Source organism: Anabrus simplex, chromosome 1, assembly GCF_040414725.1.
Source record: "Anabrus simplex isolate iqAnaSimp1 chromosome 1, ASM4041472v1, whole genome shotgun sequence".
Classification (NCBI taxonomy): domain Eukaryota; kingdom Metazoa; phylum Arthropoda; class Insecta; order Orthoptera; family Tettigoniidae; genus Anabrus; species Anabrus simplex.
Window position 1 is genome coordinate 1,727,127,526 of NC_090265.1, and position 23,348 is coordinate 1,727,150,873.

The 23,348-nt window shown below is 39.0% G+C and overlaps 1 long non-coding RNA gene across 1 annotated transcript in view; it reads right to left on the reverse strand.

Moving 5' to 3' along the window:
• LOC136882402 (uncharacterized) overlaps positions 1-23,348 on the reverse strand; it is a 73,161-nt gene that overhangs the window by 18,163 nt on the left and 31,650 nt on the right. Inside the window, exon 4 of the long non-coding RNA XR_010861170.2 lies at positions 16,673-16,873. This is a non-coding gene — a long non-coding RNA (uncharacterized lncRNA). The remainder of the gene's footprint in view (positions 1-16,672; positions 16,874-23,348) is intronic.

Genomic DNA, 23,348 nt, shown 5'->3' on the forward strand with positions numbered 1-23,348 from the left:
GATTTTAAATTTAAACTAGTAGTACTTCTTGTCAAGGTAACTAGAATATAAGGTAGGCTACTCCGGCGGTTCAAGCTTCCATTGGCTGGAGCACTCTGACGTCACGCGGTATGAACGATAGCGAGTAAGGTACACAGTCGCAGTACAGCAAGCCCGTGAGTTCTCGTGCCTGTGAAACATCTTCTCAATCTTTCATCAAATAATAGTCTGGTTTAGTCCGATTCGATAAGTAACGGCACTTCCAATAGATTTAAAAACGTGAAAATGCGTTAAATTTCGTCACATGCTGAGCAGGTAGAACATCAACTATCAAATACATGACATATAATATGATAAGAAATAAAATATTGTCATGCAACTCAAAATAATTAATTTATTTCCTGATGAAGTAAATATTTAGATTAAATGGCATAGGCAAATATGCATCATATCGACATCTTTATGGAATTATATGAAATTATTAAAACGTAAGTGTCAGGAAACTTAATTACTTGATGAACCAGCCCAAAGCTTAGCCTTCTTATTGCACCCTTGAAAATTGGTTATTGGTTTGTGTGGAAAGAATATTTTATTACTGGGGTGGAACAATGGATAAAATTATCATCCAGGAAGGTGGTTTCAACTCTGCACTGTCTGCTAGCCCACAGTAAAACAGGTTTTCCCGTGCCGTGTAAGCGAGTCTGGGTTTTTTTGTGCCTTGCTGAAGACATCAGAGGGGTGGCACGTGGACAGGAACTCGACCAGATTAAAAGCGATCAATACTTTGAGATTTTGACGTCATGATATTTAACCAATTGAATCGCAAGGTTAGCCCGATCGCTAAATCTCAGCCAATAAAATTCAATTAACAAACACACCTACGTCTTGAAGAAATAAATACCCATGTTCTTGGGGAAATCTTTCTCATTTGCATTATGCTCATTCTGCTCATTCGCTCAGTTGCTCAGTTGTCTACGGGAATAATTGTTCGAGCACATGTGTTATTGGAAACGGCGTATCCGACGTGGAACATTACCAGCATTCATTTGATGAGAGACGATAATTTTTCTGCTTCTGAGGAAATTTTGTGACACAGAAATATCAGAAACGCAGCAGTTCAGATTTCCTTAACTTTATAAATCTGAAGAAAATATTTTAAAGTAGGTAAAAACTGTGCCATCTTGAAGAATCGAGTGTGTGTTGAGAACTATTTCTAAAACAGATCTTTTAGTTTCAGCTTTCACCAGAAGACGGAAGATCCCTAGCACTCCTGTAATATTTCGGAAGAATGGAACTTCAGCATTATGACGGAGTTTGTAATTGTCCTAAGTCCTCGCCTGCTGCAGCCATGTATAATTAAAATGTGAGGCATAATTCAGCCCGGGAGAGAATAATATCGGAGATGGAGTTTGGTTAAATATTCACTGATCATCAACCGAATCCAGAAGCCAAGTCTACTACAGCTAAGATTTTAAATTATACCTTTCTCTATTTTCTGTTGTAATAATTATGTAGACGTAGTCCTTGCTTGAATATTTGAAATCATTTCTAATAGTCTTTGTAGTTAGGAATTTCACTCTTCTTTCACTGGTGTTGGTAGATTTGATGTGTGTGAGAGTGTATTTGGGACCTATAATTTGTTCTATTTGAGTGAGTGCTTCGTGACATGTTCTCACTGTCCCATGATAAGTTGAGGAAAGTGTTAAAAATATTTGACCCACGCGATAATAGTCATTAATTTATAAAATAATGATGGAATAATTTTGAATTATTTGGGACAGAATATCGACGTGTTCTGTGAATTTAGGATTTTTCCTTGATGTTTTGTGGTTTACCATAGATTCGAGATAGAATAGAGTCATCTATGATTTCATTAAACCATAGCCTGCGATGACGCGACCGCGCGCGTATAATAATAATAATAATAATAATAATAATAATAATAATAATAATAATAATAATAATAATAATAATAATAATAATAATTGACATTATTACGGTCTAATAGAATGTTTAAAGGTCATGAGTATAATTATTACTGTGCTTATAAGTGATTAATGTGTGCTATATTGAAGTAGATGTTGGCCTGGAATATTGGTCGTGGCTTGAATGTCCACAGATTTTGCATTTACTGTTATTGGTATTTTTGAGACTTGTAAATGGATCTTAAGAAAGGATTTTATTTGTGTGTCCATTACACGAGTCAGTTAAGGAAGAGAGTGTGTCTTTGAACATAATTTCTTCTTATGCAGCACATGTTGATCGATAATTTGAGACAATAAGAGATTAAAAATAATGTAGACCGTATGCGCGAATGTTTATTTATCTGTGACTGTAGGCAGTTCTATGGAATTTTTAGTGATGATTTCTACTGTAAAATTATCCTGGAACATCGTTGTGGAATCTATTTCATTGGAAAAGTGATAATCCTGTTACAATCACACGTCAGACGATCGTAATGGTAGTCCTTGTCTGATATTGTCATCGGAAGAAATTCTCATGTTTCAAATAAAATTTAAAATTAAAAATCAAGAGATAGGGTTCGATAAATCTATTTGATAATATTACCGTGGACCAAAGCTTGAATGTGAGATGGATGAATGACTGATTTTGTTTGTAAATGTGATTTTCATGGTTGTATTTCATCATGATATGTGTACGCTGAGCGCGTAAAGTTCGATTTTTTGTTGTTTTGTGGCGAACATATTTGGCTCGATTATGAATCTTTAAGTAATTTTATGACGGAAAAAGATAGATTAGGATCTTTGCTTCGAGGGAAATACTTAAGCAAGGATCGCGTCAATGAACTAAGCTCACAAAATGTAAAATGTTTAACTCTACAATGCGAGAATTTTAAGTCTTTATTGTGAGTTGTGCACAACACTAGGACAATTGACATAAAAATAAGAATCTAATGAGTTGGATATTGGATTTTAAAATAATTTTATTATATAATTTGAAGCTTAAATAACTAATTAGAACAATATTTAATTAATGGAAATGATTTATTGGATTTTTCGTGTGAGGTAAAAATTTGACTCACGGTAAAATGAATCGCGGAGTATTGTTAATTTAAATAATATTTAAAAATCAAAAATAATTCAGATTTTTGATATCTGGAGATAGGATTTTCTCAAATAATTATTTTATTTAATCTCCTAATACGATTTATTAAGACTTAGTTTCGTATCTTTGCAGAACGAAATTTAATGAAGAACTGTGGGTGAATTCCGGCAGGGAAGAGCTAAATATTTTTATTTCAAGATTTTGAAAATATTTATAGAATCTGGAAAGTGCTGATATTTTATTTAATAAATGTTAAAACCCATTTCTTTTTAGTGTTTTCATTTGTCGTCAGTCCTTAGATTGTCCCTGTCCCCTATAATTTAGCGTTGCCTGTAAGCGAACGTTCCGCCTCTGGGACTTTTGCTTACCGGCTGGGCTGCCCGGCAAAACGGGGCAGGTAGTACAAATTTGGCGCCCGTAACGTTCTTGGCCCGAATTTCATCGGCGACGCCAATCTAAGGACTCGATCTTGTAGTCCAAAATTTGGACATAAGCAAGATGCGGCGACAATAGGATTTTGGGTTATTTGATAACATTTATTACCCCAGATCTCTGTGGCAGAGTGCACTTTAGTTAAAGTTAGGAAGGGCCATGTTGAATGCTTGAAACAAAATCTTGAAGATTAGGAAAATTTCATTTTTTTATGCGACTGCATTTGCGCAACATTTCGGATTTTAATAGTTAAATATTATTGAAATGATATACAAATCTTCCCCTAAGGAGGTGAGCTTAATTCATTGGTGGACGTGGAACTGGACTCTGGTGTATACTCTGATATTATTCTCCCCGAGGTCTGAACTGCCGTTCCTTTGAAAAAGTTTGTTATTATGGATGAATGGCGTGCATTTTTGGAGAATGCGTTAGGAAATTTGAAAGATAGCTTGAAGCAGGGCCTTATATGAAAATCAGGCTAAATTTGAGCTTAGACTGACCGAGAACAGTGATAAATTAAAACAGGAATTGAAACAGGACCTTAGTGAAAATCAGGCTAAATTTGAGCTTAGACTGTACGAGGGACAGGATAAATTTAAATCCGATCTTAAAAGTGCATTGGAAGAAATACAGAATAGGACGGACGAAAACATTAATAAACTGCACACGGATGTGAAATTATTTAATGGGAAAATAGCATCCATTCAAAGTGAACTTGTAGCAGTCAAACAGAATTTCTCAAACTTTAAAGGTGAAATACAGGCGGGTATTACAAGTTCGTTAGCTGATATGTCGAACGAAGTTAGTGAGAGACTCGCTAAAGTCCAGACAGACGTACTACAGGGGCTTGATAAATACAAAAAATGAGGTGGAGAAAATCTTCCAGAATATTGAGGAGAAAATTGTGGACAATGCAGAGGACCTTACAGCGACTAAGGCAGCATGGAGTAAAAAGTTTACCGGCCTTTGCGAAACTTTGAAACAGGTGGAAAAGGGAGTCGTAGCAGAAATAAAAGTTTCCCAAGTAACCACGTCAGAAAGGCTAGAATATTTCTACGAGACTATCGAAGAGACACAGACAGGTCTTAAAGAAATAAAAACGAAAGTGGACAAGGAAATTAGCGAAGTAAAAGCTGAGTCCGAAGCATCGAAGCGTGAACTTCAGGATGGAATTAAGGAACTTGTTGAAGAGCTTAAGATAATCAAACTTCAGGGCGAGAGTCTGGAGAGATATTGGAACAGTGACTTACAGCATAATTTAAAAACAGAACTCTACGCTACGAGGTACGCTTCTACATTATTGGAAAGGCAAGGTCAATTGGAGAAGCGAATGTCTGGTGAAGTCCCGTCTTCAACTCCAAAAGTAGATAATAGGGTGGACATGGCTAATCCCATAAATAACACCAATCCTTACATAAATCAGGACAGTATTGGGATAAATTCAGCCAATATTTCAGGTCAGACTCAAATCGTTAATATTATTAAATTACATGAGGAACAGCCAAAGAAGTTCAATAAGGTTAAAGGCGTTACTCCTAAAAGCTTCATTCGTGAACTTCAGGAATACTTTAGAGATAATAAGATACCTCCTGAACGCCAACTAAGGGTGACTGAACGCTATTTGGAGAATTCAGTATTAACATGGTATGAAGCGTTCAAGTATTCATTTGAAGATTTTGAAGGGTTTAAGAAAGCATTTCTGGAGAGATATTGGAACAATGACTTACAGCATAATTTAAAAACAGAACTCTACGCTACGAGGTACGCTTCTTCTACGCCCACACGCTACGCTGATTATTTTTCGGCTCAATTACGTAAACTAAAGGAGCTTGATATGCCACCCTCAGAAGTTGAAGTAGTCCGTGTAATAATAAGGCAACTTCCAGCGGACATTCAACGTATAATGATTGCTTCGAACGCGCAGACAGCAATTCAGGCTGAGGCCGTGCTTCGACAACTCGATTTGACTTCGAGAGAGCAGCCACGACGTAATCTCGGTCAAGAGCAACAGGTGTTGCAAGCTACAGTCGTCCGAGCCGACAGCGGAACTTCATTCAATCAAGGGAGACCTAGCGGTCGAACTACAAAGGAAATGTCACCGAGAGACCGTTCTCCTAGGTCAGGACACAGAAGTGACGAGGAGAGAGATTATTACCGAAGGAATGCACGACGCAGACCCTATGAAAATATTCGAGGAACGTGGAGAAGAAATAGTGAAACTAACTATACGGGAGGAAGAAAAAGAAATTGGAGGCAAGAAGAGAGAGAGAGAAATACATCCAGGAATTACGCAAGGAAAATCAGGAGAAATCCAAGTGGCGTCACGCGATTCAGGACCAGGACGTGAACCCAGATATAGTAGGAGCAGAAAGCTTAGAATACCAAAGGGCTAAGCAAGAAGATAATCGACAGCGCTATGAAAAGGAAGATTATAGTCAAGGGGCTATAAAAAAAACATCCATCCAACTAGAAAATGATAGTACGAATCCTAGCTCTTGTAATTCAGAGGTCCCGAAGGAATGGATTGTAGTTCAGATTGATTCATGGGTTACTAAATCTGATGATCTGTTAGAAGAAAATCATGAGGCTAGTAGAAATAATGCAAGGACATTACCAATAATATTAGCTAGTGTTTGTGGCGTGAGAGTTAAATGCTTAGTTGACACCGGCTCCACTATTAGTGTAATATCAACATCATTTATGAATGATTTAAGAGAAAGGCATGAAGTACCCATCATTCCAGTCTCCCATGTTAAAATTAAAGGAATTATCCCTGACAAGATTGTAATTTGCAAGCAGCAGACATTTCTCGATGTGGAAATCGGAAACACCAAGTTCCCTAATATATTTTTGGCTATGACAAATATCAAATTTAATATCATTCTTGGAATGGATTTTCTTACATCATACCACGCAAACATTAGTTTGGACTCCAACCAAATAGTATTTCGTCTGGAGGAATTTTCAGAAATTACAGTCATGAATCCTGTTGATGTAACCGACCAAGAGGTGTTCCACATAAATTGCGCCTTAACATCGAGGGAGAAGGAAGACCACGAGGCCTTAGAAATTCATCAGGTTCTGGATGACATCATTGAAGAGGGCGAAAATAGAACACATCCCTTGGATCTTATAAACCAGAAGGTGAATTCAGCTCAGGGAACTGATAAAGAAATGGAACAACTTCGAAATATATTATTAAAATATAAGAACTTGTTTGATGACAAACCGGGACAAATTCCAGATTTTAAATATTCATTGGTGGCAACTGACTGGACTCCTTTCAAGAAGAAGCCATACCCGATCCCGGAGAAATTCCATTCTAGAGTGGAAAAATTACAGAAGATATAAGAGGAAAGCTTCACGTTACCAATATTTGGATGGAATATTGTTTAAATTCATTGATTCTGCAAAATCTGAACTTAGAGTTGTGGTGCCTCCAAAATTACAGGAATCCCTTATCTGGCATACGCACAGAATAACAGGTCATGGTGGTATTGACAAGACGGTTGCCACTATTCAAGAAAAAATCACTTGGGAGAAACTTCGAACCATTGTTCGTAACATAGTCCGCACCTGTGATACTTGTCAGCGAGTAAAACCTAGCTCTCATCTGCTTCAGCACAGTCCTATTCCCATAATACCTACAGGGCCTAAACAGTTATTTGCAATGGACCTATTTGGACCCGTCCCGATCTCTAGGAGGGGAAACCGACATGTAATAGTCACTATCGACGTATTTTCTAAGTATATTGCCTTGTATCCTATCCAAAAGGCGAATTCAAAATCTGTAATCCGTCGGATAATCCGCAACCTGATACCTCATATGGGCAAGCCAAAGGCCATATTGACTGATCACGGATCACAATTTATCTCCGCTGAATTTCGTCAAGCTATGGAACAATTAGGCATTAAGCATATATTGAATTCTGTCCGCCATCCATCGAGCAATCCAGCTGAAAGAGTAATGCAGGAACTGTCAAAATTCTGCCGTATTTTCTGCGGAAATACACATTGGTTATGGGTAGATGTGTTACCAATTATGATGGAATGCTTAAATAACACTATGCACGAGGCAACATCTCAGATTCCAGTTGTTCTTCATTTTGACAGACGACCTTACCGACCTTGGGATAGTATCATTCAATGCCCAGGAAAAGTAAAACCTACCCTGGAGGAGAATATTGAGAAGGCAGCTAAATCTCTAAAGGAACAAGCTGAGAGAAGGCAACGACGTGTCAGAAACAAGAAGTTTCGTCGTCCATTAAAATTACATGAGCTTGTGTTACTCAAGAAACCAGCTTCCTCAGAAACCACAAGTAAATTTTATGCCAAGTTTGCACCGTTATTTATTGGGCCGTACAAAATTATTAAAGTCTATGGGAACAATGCCTATCGCATACAAAGTCTTGATCAATCATATGAAGGAGTTCATAATGGTTCAAATTTGAAGAGTTATAACTGTCCTAAACAATCTGCTACAGATCAAATAAACGTCAGCTTTGAAGAGGAAACGTCATAGAACGAAAACGAGGATCCAATATACCTTCATGCTTCAACGCAGGTCGATATGACGGAAGAAGTATGTAAAGAGTGTCAGGAGTTACAAGATTCCGCCATGAGTCAATTACGCTTACTTTGTGCTGCGCTGGAACTGGACAATAGTAGGCTACGTGCTGGAACGTCATCTGGAATAATTACAGAATAGTGTGACACATAACTGTACTTCAAAATTTTCAAGGGACATGCTAATTATATTTCCAGATAATAATGATTTAATCTGCCCATCAAATCATTTTTTCAACCATGGGAGAAGATGCACCCTTGCAAATTGGTTATTGGTTTGTATGGAAAGAATATTTTATTACTGGGGTGGAACAATGCATAAAATTATCATCCAGGAAGGTGGTTTCAACTCTGCACTGTCTGCTAGCCCACAGTAAAACAGGTTTTCCCGTGCCGTGTAAGCGAGTCTGGGTTTTTTTGTGCCTTGCTGAAGACATCAGAGGGGTGGCACGTGGACAGGAACTCGACCAGATTAAAAGCGATCAATACTTTGAGATTTTGACGTCATGATATTTAACCAATTGAATCGCAAGGTTAGCCCGATCGCTAAATCTCAGCCAATAAAATTCAATTAACAAACACACCTACGTCTTGAAGAAATAAATACCCATGTTCTTGGGGAAATCTTTCTCATTTGCATTATGCTCATTCTGCTCATTCGCTCAGTTGCTCAGTTGTCTACGGGAATAATTGTTCGAGCACATGTGTTATTGGAAACGGCGTATCCGACGTGGAACATTACCAGCATTCATTTGATGAGAGACGATAATTTTTCTGCTTCTGAGGAAATTTTGTGACACAGAAATATCAGAAACGCAGCAGTTCAGATTTCCTTAACTTTATAAATCTGAAGAAAATATTTTAAAGTAGGTAAAAACTGTGCCATCTTGAAGAATCGAGTGTGTGTTGAGAACTATTTCTAAAACAGATCTTTTAGTTTCAGCTTTCACCAGAAGACGGAAGATCCCTAGCACTCCTGTAATATTTCGGAAGATTGGAACTTCAGCATTATGACGGAGTTTGTAATTGTCCTAAGTCCTCGTCTGCTGCAGCCATGTATAATTAAAATGTGAGGCATAATTCAGCCCGGGAGAGAATAATATCGGAGATGGAGTTTGGTTAAATATTCACTGATCATCAACCGAGTCCAGAAGCCAAGTCTACTACAGCTAAGATTTTAAATTATACCTTTCTCTATTTTCTGTTGTAATAATTATGTAGACGTAGTCCTTGCTTGAATATTTGAAATCATTTCTAATAGTCTTTGTAGTTAGGAATTTCACTCTTCTTTCACTGGTGTTGGTAGATTTGATGTGTGTGAGAGTGTATTTGGGACCTATAATTTGTTCTATTTGAGTGAGTGCTTCGTGACATGTTCTTACTGTCCCATGATAAGTTGAGGAAAGTGTTAAAAATATTTGACCCACGCGATAATAGTCATTAATTTATAAAATAATGATGGAATAATTTTGAATTATTTGGGACAGAATATCGACGTGTTCTGTGAATTTAGGAATTTTCCTTGATGTTCTGTGGTTTACCATAGATTCGAGATAGAATAGAGTCATCTATGATTTCATTAAACCATAGCCTGCGATGACGCGACCGCGCGCGTATAATAATAATAATAATAATAATAATAATAATAATAATAATAATAATAATAATAATAATAATAATAATAATAATTGACGTTATTACGGTCTAATAGAATGTTTAGAGGTCATGAGTATAATTATTACTGTGCTTATAAGTGATTAATGTGTGCTATATTGAAGTAGATGTTGGCCTGGAATATTGGTCGTGGCTTGAATGTCCACAGATTTTGCATTTACTGTTATTGGTATTTTTGAGACTTGTAAATGGATCTTAAGAAAGGATTTTATTTGTGTGTCCATTACACGAGTCAGTTAAGGAAGAGAGTGTGTCTTTGAACATAATTTCTTCTTATGCAGCACATGTTGATCGATAATTTGAGATAATAAGAGATTAAAAATAATGTAGTCGTGACTCATAGACCGTATGCGCGAATGTTTATTTATCTGTGACTGTAGGCAGTTCTATGGAATTTTTAGTGATGATTTCTACTGTAAAATTATCCTGGAACATCGTTGTGGAATCTATTTCATTGGAAAAGTGATAATCCTGTTACAATCACACGTCAGACGATCGTAATGGTAGCCCTTGTCTGATATTGTCATCGGAAGAAATTCTCATGTTTCAAATAAAATTTAAAATTAAAAATCAAGAGATAGGGTTCGATAAATCTATTTGATAATATTACCGTGGACCAAAGCTTGAATGTGAGATGGATGAATGACTGATTTTGTTTGTAAATGTGATTTTCATGGTTGTATTTCATCATGATATGTGTACGCTGAGCGCGTAAAGTTCGATTTTTTTTGTTGTTTTGTGGCGAACATATTTGGCTCGATTATGAATCTTTAAGTAATTTTATGACGGAATAAGATAGATTAGGATCTTTGCTTCGAGGGAAATACTTAAGCAAGGATCTCGTCAATGAACTAAGCTCACAAAATGTAAAATGTTTAACTCTACGATGCGAGAATTTTAAGTCTTTATTGTGAGTTGTGCACAACACTAGGACAATTGACATAAAAATAAGAATCTAATGAGTTGGATATTGGATTTCAAAATAATTTTATTATATAATTTGAAGCTTAAATAACTAATTAGAACAATATTTAATTAATGGAAATGATTTATTGGATTTTTCGTGTGAGGTAAAAATTTGACTCACGGTAAAATGAATCGCAGAGTATTGTTAATTTAAATAATATTTAAAAATCAAAAATAATTCAGATTTTTGATATCTGGAGATAGGATTTTCTCAAATAATTATTTTATTTAATCTCCTAATACGATTTATTAAGACTTAGTTTCGTATCTTTGCAGAACGAAATTTAATGAAGAACTGTGGGTGAATTCCGGCAGGGAAGAGCTAAATATTTTTATTTCAAGATTTTGAAAATATTTATAGAATCTGGAAAGTGCTGATATTTTATTTAATAAATGTTAAAACCCATTTCTTTTTAGTGTTTTCATTTGTCGTCAGTCCTTAGATTGTCCCTGTCCCCTATAATTTAGCGTTGCCTGTAAGCGAACGTTCCGCCTCTGGGACTTTTGCTTACCGGCTGGGCTGCCCGGCAAAACGGGGGCATTATTGGCATATTTTCTCAGTGCTAGCTCCTTACTCTTTGCATTAAAATGCCACATCCTAATAAATGTCCTGGTCCTTACGTAGAGACAAATTATTTTGTCATGGAATACTGGAAATTTTGACTTAATAATAGAAATAAGAGTTTTCACGTTTTTGCATCTGGATACAGTCTTACCGTGAAACACACCAAATGAAATTTCGAACTGGGCTATATTTTTTTAACCACTCATGACTGGGATGTGTGAGGCCCCCTTTTGAAATAACCGAGATCCAGTAACAGGTCTCTTCTCGCACAACATTTTTGTCTCTTTCTTCGTATTTACTGTACATCGGATCACGGATACTGTATTATTTCACGAGCTTCGAAATATATTCAGATATATAAGTTATTAGCACATAATAATGTTAATGTTATTGGATTTTACGTCCCACTAACTATGTTTTTGAGCACCTTCACCACCGGACTGAGACAGGATCGAGCCTGCCAAGTTGGGCTAAAAAGGCCAGCGATCTACCATTTGAGTTGCTACTCATCCCGGCTATTAGCACATAACAATAATTATAGAAAATATGATTTTCATTCAGTAATTTATATCTGACACCTTTTTACCGTATGAGCTGTAATAATGGAGATATTCAAGAGTTTATTACAAAGTGTTTCAATAACCAAGCATTGTTGACGAGGAAGTATTGTTATGCCATCACAGTAGCAAACTAACTGGCTATGATGGTTGTTGTCGTTATTGTCTTTATAATATGCGAAATAATAATAATGTTATTTGTGTTACGTCTCACTAACAACATTTACGGTTTTCTGAGACTCAAGGTGCCGTAATTTCGTCCCACGGGAGTTCTTTTACGTACCGACAATTTATAGCGCCACACACGTTTCCATAATATGTTGACTGCATTTTAATCAGTACAGTGGTTCTACTTCAGATACTGACAACACGAACACTGTTCACGTAGTGAACCACTATAAAATTATTATGTATCCGTGATCCGATATACAGTAAATACGTAGAAAGAGACAAAAATGTCGGTCGGTCGGTAAGTCACTTGCTTTCTTGGCTTACGCTGCGTGAACCATCAACGATAGACCCCAAGTGTAACCGTACGAAATGTAGAGCATAGAATCCTCTACAAAAAACGTCCGCGATGGCACATACCTATTTCCAACCGGCTGCCCTCTAGAAGCGATTTTATGCTACAGTCCGCGGTAAAAAATATAACTCCTTAAAATTAAATAAATCTTTCGATATTATCCTCGAGTTCCTCATCAAAATAAAATTGTTTGACCTCCACCAGTATTTTATAAGGATTACAATAACCTTGTCAGGACATTATTTGCATGAATGGTTCAGAAGTTATGACCATTTTAGACTGTAGTGGTAATACGTGTTAGCAGGACGGGCGACCGCTGTCTCATACCACATGACGTCACGCAGAAGGCGGACAGGGAGAGAAACAAGTGAGCGCGATGCGGGAAGACCCCTCTGACTTTTTGTAATATTTTCTTTCCAGGAATTAGGTTAATTATGTTTTAATTTTCCTTTATTATTATTATTATTATTATTATTATTATTATTATTATTATTATTTATTATTATTATTATTATTATTATTGTGATAGTGATTTTTAGATAGAAGTAAGCTCAACCGTCAGTACTTTAAGCCGTAGTGTTAAGCACTGGAAATACTTAAGTTGTGTATGAAAGTTTATACGATGATGCTGGATTTAGAATGTTAAACTAATGGTTTTTATCGTAATATTTTTCCCCCCGGGGAATTGCTTTTTGTACTCGTGTTGTTGTAGTTGCTGGGTACTTATGCTTTTAACTTTGCTTTATTATTGCTTATAGTGTTAAGCTCGTAGTAAGCTCAACCTATAGTATTGTAAGCAGAAGTGACAAGTACTGGAAATATTTAAGTTGTGTGTGAATTTGTACATAATGACGGTGGATTTAGAAAGTTAAATTACCGAGCTCGATAGCTGCAGTCGCTCAAGTGCGGCCAGTATCCAGTATTCGGGAGATAGTAGGTTCGAACCCCACTGTCGGCAGCCCTGAAAATGGTTTTTCGTGGTTTCCCATTTTCACACCAGGAAAATGCTGGGGCTGTACCTTAATTAAGGCCACGAGCTCTTCCTTCCCACTCTTATCCCTTTCCCGTCCCATCGTCGCCGTAAGACCTGTGTCGGTGCGACGTAAAACAACTAGCAAAAAAAAAAAAAAAAAAAAAAAAAAAAACAGTTACATTGGTGGCAGTACTGTAATATTTTCTTTCCATGGAATTGTTTGTTGTACTCTTGTTGTCGTTGTTGTTGTATGGTAATTATGGTTTAACTTCACTTTATTATCACTTATAATGTTAAGCTAGTAGCAAGCTCAACATATAGTAATGTAAGCCGTAGTATTAAGTGCTAGAAATACTTAAAACCCCCATGGCACTACAGCCCTTGAAGGGCCTTGGCCTACGAAGCGACCGCTGCTCAGCTCGAAGGCCTGCAGATTACGAGGTGTCGTGTGGTCAGCACGATGAATCCTCTCGGCCGTTATTCTTGGCGTTCTAGACCGGGGCCGCTATCTCACCGTCAGATAGCTCCTCAATTCTAATCACGTAGGCTGAGTGGACCTCGAACCAGCCCTCAGGTATAGGTAAAAATCTCTGACCTGGCCGCGAATCAAACCCGGGGTCTCCGGGTAAGAGGCAAGCACGCTACCCCTAGACCACGGGGCCGGCCTAGAAATACTTAAGTTGTGTGTGAATTTGTATATGATGATGCTGGATTTAGAATGTTTAGTATTTTTTCTTTTTTGCTAGTTGCTTTACGTCGCACCGACACAGATAGGTCTTATCGCGACAATGGGACAGGGAATGCCTAGGAATGGGAGGCAAGCGGCCGTGGCCTTAATAAAAGTACAGCCCCAGCATTTTCCTGGTGTGCAAATGGGAAACCACGGAAAACCATCTTCAGGGCTGTCGACAGTGGGGTTCGAACCCACTATCTCCCGGATGCGAGCTCACAGCTGCGCGCTCCTAGCCGCACGGCCAACTCGTCCGGTTTTAAATTAGTAGTATTTCTTGTAATATTTTCTTTCCACGGAATTGCTTGTTGTACTCTTGTTGTTTGTTTGTTTGTGTGTTTGTTTGTTTGTTTGTTTGTTTATTTGTTTGTTTGATTGATTGATTGATTGATTGATTGATTGATTGATTGATTGATTGTTTGTTGTTGTTTTTGTTGGGTAATTATGTAAACTTTATTATTACACTAGGTACTCTAAGTGACCATTGCAACAGGGATATTTCCCATTTGCGATGTATTTGTTAATAATAATAATAATAATAATAATAATAATAATAATATTTAAAATATATTTAATATTTAAAATATTAATGCATGACAGATGGAATGAAATGATATTGGAAAGTGTTGCTGGAATGAAAGATGACAGGGAAAACCGGAGTGCCCGGAGAAAAGCCTGTTCCGCCTCCGCTTTTTTCCAGCACAAATCTCACATGGAGTGACCAGGATTTGGACCACGGAACCCAGCGGTGAGAGGCCGGCGCGCTACCGACTGAGCTGCGGAGGCTCTGGAAAAAATGTAAGAGGGAATATTTATCTTGACGTCGCGAACAACCGAGCTCACAGAGTAGTAAGGTACCTTCTGATTTGGCGAAAGCAGTAATTGCACCTACCTATAAGCAAGGTAAGGACTGCTAGAGCCATCAAGGTATTTCAACGACACTCTTGATGGTGATTCCTCCGTGCACCGGGCAAGGTGTTCACTAGTATTTATGGTTGAGAGCAATTTGGGTGAAAACCAGTGTGCTTTCAGACCTCAGGCGGGTTGTCATGGTCAGATCTTCAGTATTCGTCAGATAACTGAAAAGTGCTGTGATATGAATAGCAAGTTATGTTTATGTTTCTTAGATCTAGAGAAGGCATTATGACAGAGTACTTAGGTTAAGTGGGAAAGGGTGTTAGCCATACTGAGAGGAGATGGAATTAAGGGTAAATTATTAAAAGCAATCAAACTCATGTATGTTGACAATGAGACTTGATGGTAGAATGAGTTCTTGCTTCAAAGTACTTACAGGGGTGTTGATATGGCTGCAGTCTTCACTTTTGCTGTTCATAGTTTATAAGGATCATCTACTGAAAGGTATAAATTGCCAGGGATGGATTCAGTTAGGCGGAAATGTCGTAAGCATTTTGGCCTGCGCCGATTGTTGGTGTTAATGGCAGACAGAGCTGAAAGCCTGCAAACTAATTTCTTAGAACTTAAAATAGGTGCAGTGAGTATGACATTACCAAGACTGAAGTAATGTCGGTAGGGAAGAAAGTTCCGAGAACTGAATGTCAGGTCGGAGATTCAAAACCGGAACAGGTAGATCACTTCTCCCAGGACGGTAGAGTAGCAAACGAAATTGAATCATGAAGCAGTAAAGCTAATGCAGCGGGCTCGCAGTGGCGATCTGTAAGGTCAACTTCCGGACTTCGCTGTACGGGAGTGAAAGCTAGGTGGACTCTCAATATCTTGTTCATAAGTTAGTTGTAAGACACATTAAAATAGCGAGAATGATGTATGGAAACGCCAGGTGGGAACAATGGTAGGAAGGTATTCGGAATAAGAAGATAAAGGCTAAGGCATGAAGTCGATGGTTGAAGCGGTACTTCGCTGTTAGGGTCGTGTAAGGGGGGATGATAAGTTATCTAGGAGGTCATAGAGAGTAAGAGCAGTAGAGGGAGATCAGACTCAGTTCCTAATGATTTAAAGACCAGAGGTATGGAACTAAACGAGGGCTTAACCGTCTATAATGGTGATGTTCCTACTATGACCCAAGTGAGTCCTGGTGCAGGACACTCTAGCTGACTCCCGTGGGCGACCTTCACGTCTGGGTGTGGTACATAGCCTACTCCTGTCAAACAATACCAAAAGTTCTGCTGAAGGCTTAAAGTCTCCATCCGACGAACGAATGTCCTCGCACCCTCACGGATTTAGGTTTGCGAGTGTTCTCGCCCTTCACGACCCTTTCCCTTGCTTTGGACATAATGAATGTTATTCATTTTATGTTCCACTAACTACATCGTATGGTTTTTGAGACGTCGACGTGCCGGAATTTTGTCCATTGGAATTTATTTTATGTGGCAATAAATCTACTGACACGAGACGGTGGTACACTGGACTGAGCGAGGATCGAACCTGCCAAGTTGGGCTCAGAAGGCCAGTGCTCTACCGCCTGAACTACTATGAATAGGACTTCTCCATTCCTCTCCTGATTATGGATAACAGGGGATGGTTATCTACTCCTCGAGCGCTCAGCAGCTAGTGACATCGCTAACTACAGCTAAATGACTGCATGTCGGCTACAGTACTGTTGTTTCATATGGCAAACGTAATCCAGCATTTCATGAGTAGAAGAGAGCTAGAGAGAAGAACTCACCGTTCACAGTCACCCAACGATTTTCACCTTCGGGCTTGTAAACTCCCATCCCAGAGCCATCTGGAACATTGTAGAGAACACCTCCTTCCTCTCCGGTTCACTTTCCGCCACCGTCTCTCTTACACTGCTCCTTGGCATCACTCCACCTCTTTCTTCCACTGTATCCCTTATAACATTAGAAATCTCCAAACATTTGGTAACCTGTGGGCAGTTAGAACATCAAATTTTAAAAATTAGTTCACACTTTTAGATTCTAGTCAATCCTACAGGTGAAATGGTGACCCTCTGTTTTTGTCATACTGTTTGATGCGTGAATTGGTTAGGAGACACCGCAGCTTACAGAAGAGGAGTTAATGAGATGAAGTGAAGGACGTTAAGTATGATAGCAGGAAAGGAGAGGGTGAAACGTGGTGCCGGCGTTTAGCCTACTTCTGTCAAATAGCACCAAAGTGTTTGCTTATGGCTTAACTTTTCCATCCGACGGACGAATCACTATCAAATGCGCCATATACCCTCGCTCTAAATGAGAACTGTGGTGAGGTTTGGAATGAATCCAGACTTTTGTACGTAATCTAGTGATTAAAAATTTTATACCAGCAACTCTCCTGCCTTGCCGGCCCACATTCTGATGGCGGGACACGAACCGGATAACCGCGTTTTCAGACTATAACATTGTAACATGACAGCAGTACCATGATCATTTATGCTATAGGCCTACGGTCATTTGAGGTCCTTCACCAGTTTTCTCAAATGAGCTTCAGAAGGCAAAGGAGTTGTAAAATATCATAATTAAGCGGTGCCGATAACCGCTGGGAGATTTTATTTTTAAAAGAAGAGAATCCAAGACAGTTCATATCTTTCTTTCAGTTGACATTTCTTTAACATTGTATCGAATATAAGTTTGTGCTTCTTGTTGATTTAGGTTCAGAACAGAGCTTTTAATAGAAACATCTGTCCGCGTGGATTGCCTCTTTACGGAGAGTTTTCTTAACTTTCGTAGGGAGATAGGGCCTATTTCATCAATCACCATACTCTAATTTTATTAAGAAGTAATGCCAAAAATGAATATCCCACACGAAAAAAATATGAGTCAGTTTTTGTGTCCTTTCCACAGAATGCCTTCTCCCACTGCTCTCTTTAGGGGATCTAAAGAAATGGCTACCTGAAGATGATTGGTTATGTGTACGAAACACGTGAACATGTTGCGGCACTATCTTCAAGCACAGTAAGACATACTGTATAACAAATCGCACTATTCTCTAATGAACAGTTTCTCTTAATCTAAGGCGAATACCGGGACAGTTCCTTTATAGGCCCCTAACTTTCTCCACACCACAATCCTCCCTGGGTCGAGAGAGGCCCGCCCCACCCCTTCACGGCACAGAATGAAAACTGAAGTGCGTAACAAGTTCAATACGGTGAGCTCTATGCGTACGAGCTGACTAAAGTGGCTTAAGAATGTATCGTCAGTAAAAGATGTGCACGATATAATTAACCCATTATCAGCCAATGTCCCATTTATGGGACGCAAGTATTTTATTATTTTTAAGCACTGCTTACAAAGTTAGGGGTATTTTTTCTGTCATATTGGTGAAACTGTTCGCTGTTCCACTAGAAAACAAAAGAACATTATGTTTAGTTTCATACTGTTTCACCACGAGTGTTCTGTCTACATGTGTTCTTGTTAGGTTCTGCAACTGATCTTTGAAGCTGAGCATATTTCCTTAGAATGCATTTCTGAAACTCATTCCAGTATCAACACTATAGTCCTAAGTTTCCAGAGCGCAAATGGTGCATCAGCTGCCAGTTATTATTATCATATAGGTATGAATCACATGTGTTTCTTCACACCGTCCCATTTTTGGGACATTGGTATAAAGCAGTAGCACTTACATTGATTCACTGTTGAATGCTTCATCACCTACAATGCTGCATTTCTCTGATTTTAATACATTACATTAGCATAGTTAGAGAATATTTATTCAATAAATGTATTCTTGCTTTTATAGTACAACACTTCACGTTACTTTTTGTGTTCTAGGCAAATATAATGTCATATACTACGCACCTGACAGTTCCAGAGATAAGAAGCTATTTCGAAGAGCTAGAAAATTATTCTCAGGAAGTGGATGATATCGGAGTAATAATTTTACCGCCTGGTCCTGACGAGGAAACGGATGAGGTGGATTTGCTAGAGAATGAACTTTTGGACACTGAAATACCTGATGTAGCAGGTACATTAGAAGTATTTCGTACCGATGCGAATACAAAGGAAACGGAAATACAGTTCGATTTGCCACCATCGCCTTCTGCAGCAAAAAAGCAGCCTAAAAGGCAGAAAATATGCCGTTTAGCAGAGAAGTTGGTCATATCGTTGACAATTTATATGGAAAGTCTGTTGTTGATGTATTTGAAAAAAATTCTTTTATGCGTTGTGTGTGGACAAACAAGAATTTGCTCCAGAATGAGGTGGTGGCTACGTTTTACCCAGATGTTGGTTGTTACAGTAGTAAATACTTGGAGAGCATACCAAACTGCCAATGAAGAAGATAATGTATCTCTGCCTGATGTACGAAGGAAGATAGCACTAGCGTATCTTTCTAAAACATCAGGTTCAGTACCCAAACGCAGAGGCCCTCAAAGCAGCAAACTCCTAGGAGGCAGAGTAAGCAGTGAAGTCAGGTTCCATTCAGGAAATAATTTCATTACACCGATTGCAACTCAGAGAAGACGCGGACATTGCAAGAAGAAGACGACAAGGGTTTATGTACGTTGCGATATGCCACTGCACGATAAATCCTGTGTTCCATTCCACACCCGATGAACGTTAGCTGCCATAAATTTGAGTGCCTAACTCATGTTGCACATTTTATTGGAGCCGAAGGTTTATTTCTTGTGGCAGAATTCCGCTTTGTGACCAATTTTCTGCGATGCTGTAAAAATTCTATCTCAACCTTTGTACATCCTATGGTTATAAAATTCGCCAGTGAATAGATGTAGAGTCAAAAAATTTGTAAATATGTTGACAAGCAATAAATGAGTGCATATGAATGCACAGTAACTGTTATTTTTCTTAAATAAAATAGTGTAACCTGCTGCTATCATAAGCTGCCAATGTCCCAAAATTGGGACGCCCGTTAATTTTAGGCTCCTGCATAAAAATACACTGACTGACAGAGCAAATGCAACACCAAGAAGGAGTGGTTCGAAAGGGATGAAAGTTGGGGAAAAAACAGAGACGGCACGGAAGAATAATTGATGTTTATTTCAAACCGATATGCAGGTTACACAATGCGCACGGCATCGACTCAGTAGGATGTAGGACCACCGCGAGCGGCGATGCACGCAGAAACACGTCGAGGTACAGAGTCAATAAGAGTGCGGATGGTGTCCTGAGGGATGGTTCTCCATTCTCTGTCAACCATTTGCCACAGTTGGTCGTCCGTACGAGGCTGGGGCAGAGTTTGCAAACGGCGTCCAATGAGATCCCACACGTGTTCGATTGGTGAGAGATCCGGAGAGTACGCTGGCCACGGAAGCATCTGTACACCTTGTAGAGCCTGTTGGGAGATGCGAGCAGTGTGGGCGGGCATTATCCTGCTGAAACAGAGCATTGGGCAGCCCCTGAAGGTACGGGAGTGCCACCGGCTGCAGCACATGCTGCACGTAGCGGTGGGCATTTAACGTGCCTTGAATACGCACTAGAGGTGACGTGGAATCATACGCAATAGCGCCCCAAACCATGATGCCGCGTTGTCTAGCGGTAGGACGCTCCACAGTTACTGCCGGATTTGACCTTTCTCCACGCCGACGCCACACTCGTCTGCGGTGACTATCACTGACAGAACAGAAGCGTGACTCATCGGAGAACACGACGTTCCGCCATTCCCTCATCCAAGTCGCTCTAGCCCGGCACCATGCCAGGCGTGCACGTCTATGCTGTGGAGTCAATGGTAGTCTTCTGAGCGGACGCCGGGAGTGCAGGCCTCCTTCAACCAATCGACGGGAAATTGTTCTGGTCGATATTGGAACAGCCAGGGTGTCTTGCACATGCTGAAGACGCGGTTGACGTGGCGTGCGGGGCTGCCACCGCTTGGCGGCGGATGCGCCGATCCTCGCGTGCTGACGTCACTCGCGCTGCGCCTGGACCCCTCGCACGTGCCACATGTCCCTGCGCCAACCATCTTCGCCACAGGCGCTGCACCGTGGACACATCCCTATGGGTATCGGCTGCGATTTGACGAAGCGACCAACCTGCCCTTCTCAGCCCGATCACCATACCCCTCGTAAAGTCGTCTGTCTGCTGGAAATGCCTCCGTTGACGGCGGCCTGGCATTCTTAGCTATACACGTGTCCTGTGGCACACGACAACACGTTCTACAATGACTGTCGGCTGAGAAATCACGGTACGAAGTGGGCCATTCGCCAACGCCGTGTCGCATTTATCGTTCGCTACGTGCGCAGCACAGCGGCGCATTTCACATCATGAGCATACCTCAGTGACGTCAGTCTACCCTGCAATTGGCATAAAGTTCTGACCACTCCTTCTTGGTGTTGCATTTGCTCTGTCAGTCAGTGTATAATAAAATCCCATTTTCTCGCTTATTCTTGCCCCAACCATTTAAATAAAGTCAATTACAGGGTAAAGTTCAGTTTGAATTAATTTTGGTAGGTAATGCGTTAATAGAAGTATGCATTTATGATTTCTTCTTGACTTTAGTTGCATTTCCCCTGTTTTGTTGTCACCTCCATTTGCTCAATACCAATAATTTTGGAGCCACCTAAATCTGCATTAATCATTTATAAGATGCGCTTTTCTCCAGGGTACTTTGTTTGGTCAAAATTATATCAGCCTACAACCGCAACTGCAAAGTGGTCCACATTTTGGTTCAGTTATGCCAGACGTTTGAAAGATTTTAAATGGTAACTCTGAGCGATTAGCAACACTTTATTTATGAGTATTTTTTCCTCGCTTTGCCTTGTTTAGTCACAAAATGCAGCTTAAAAATAGTTAACATAGTGATGGCCTGCGAGACACATGGCATACATTAGTGCAGAATAAACGAAGACTTAAACAAAACAGGAGCACACATGACAGTCAGTAAAACTGAGAACATCAGCACTGGTCAACGAAATCCAAGTTTCGGAAGAACCACCGTTCTCAGGCCAAATTATTTGAATACTGTGAAAGAAAACAAAGACCATATCATATCGTCTTAGAATGCCCTGAATTCACACTTATTGCCAAATAATCCAACTCATCGGAATCGCATCCTCAGATGTACGAAGTAAGGTAATAACGGTTAGCGAGCACAAAAGATAAATGGAAGACTTCTGTATGACCACTGTCTAACTCAACGTCTATAAAAGTCTTCCACAGGTTCCTCAAGTGTCCAAGGAACGACTGAGTCAACACGTCGAAGGAAGAACGGAATGACGTGACACAGAGATGGCCTATAATTCAAATTTCCATGTTTTCTATATATATATATATAAATTCGCAAGAGTCGCGTGTCTGTACATTTATTATTTCAGAAAAATATCTTGACAGTTATTTGCAGCCTCCGTGGCTCAGGCGGCAGCACCCCGGCCTCTGACCGCTGGATACTGCGCCGTTCCCGCGTCTAGGTCGAGTCGCATGAGATCCAGGTTAGCTCGAATATGCTAATTTCTCAATATATCAGATTTATGGGCTATGGGTTCCGCATTCGAGAAAAGATCACCGGATTATACTAGCAGAAAACCCTAACCTACGTAGTGGACCTCTCCTACCCGTAATTCGGTTAGTTTTCGCATTCGACTCACCAAAAATATGCAAATAATCATTACTTACAACTACAATAATATTCAAACAATCATCACTTACAACTAGATCCTTATCCTAAGAAGTCATTAAAAGAGGAATCAAGTTTTACAATATCATATTTATTTAAAAATAAATATAGGAATTGAAAAAAATAGTCGGTATGTTATGAATTATTTCTTGAAAAGGTAAATAAAGAATAGTTGACTTCGTGTTTCATCAATTAATCTTTGAAATGTATAAAACAAACTAGCGATCTCTAACTGAATAAAGAAAAATACATAAGATTATAATATTTACAATATTGACTGAGAGCTATTAAATGTGTCGGACGCAGATTCCAAGGTCTGATTAAATCACAAATAAAATTAGAATCTCATCTTTCATTTTATCAATCATCGCGTGAAATTATTCCTAAAATCTTACCAGCTTTTTCTCAAACATTGATTAATTACATCACAGTACGATAGACTCACTTGGATGTAGCTATTCATGCTCAATTATTGACAACAACTTGGTTGTGATAAATTTTTTTAAAAATTTAAATTATTTAACATGGTTCACATGTGTTACACTTTCCCAACATTCTTTCAAAATTCTTGGTGTCGCGTTTCGTACGGAAAAAGACAATTCATTAAGTCATTATATCCTTAAAAATAATATTATTGAAACATCATAACTAATATTTACTCAAATTATTCACTTGAGGTAGCTAATAAATTAATTTAAGTGCTCATGTAGTGATTATACATGTCGTAACACTGTGATATCATCTGTATTTGACGATCATTCAACTCGATTATGCTGGATATCAGGTGATTTAGCTTGTAAGAAGACACTATCAATTACTAATAGTCTTCAATTTTGAAGAAC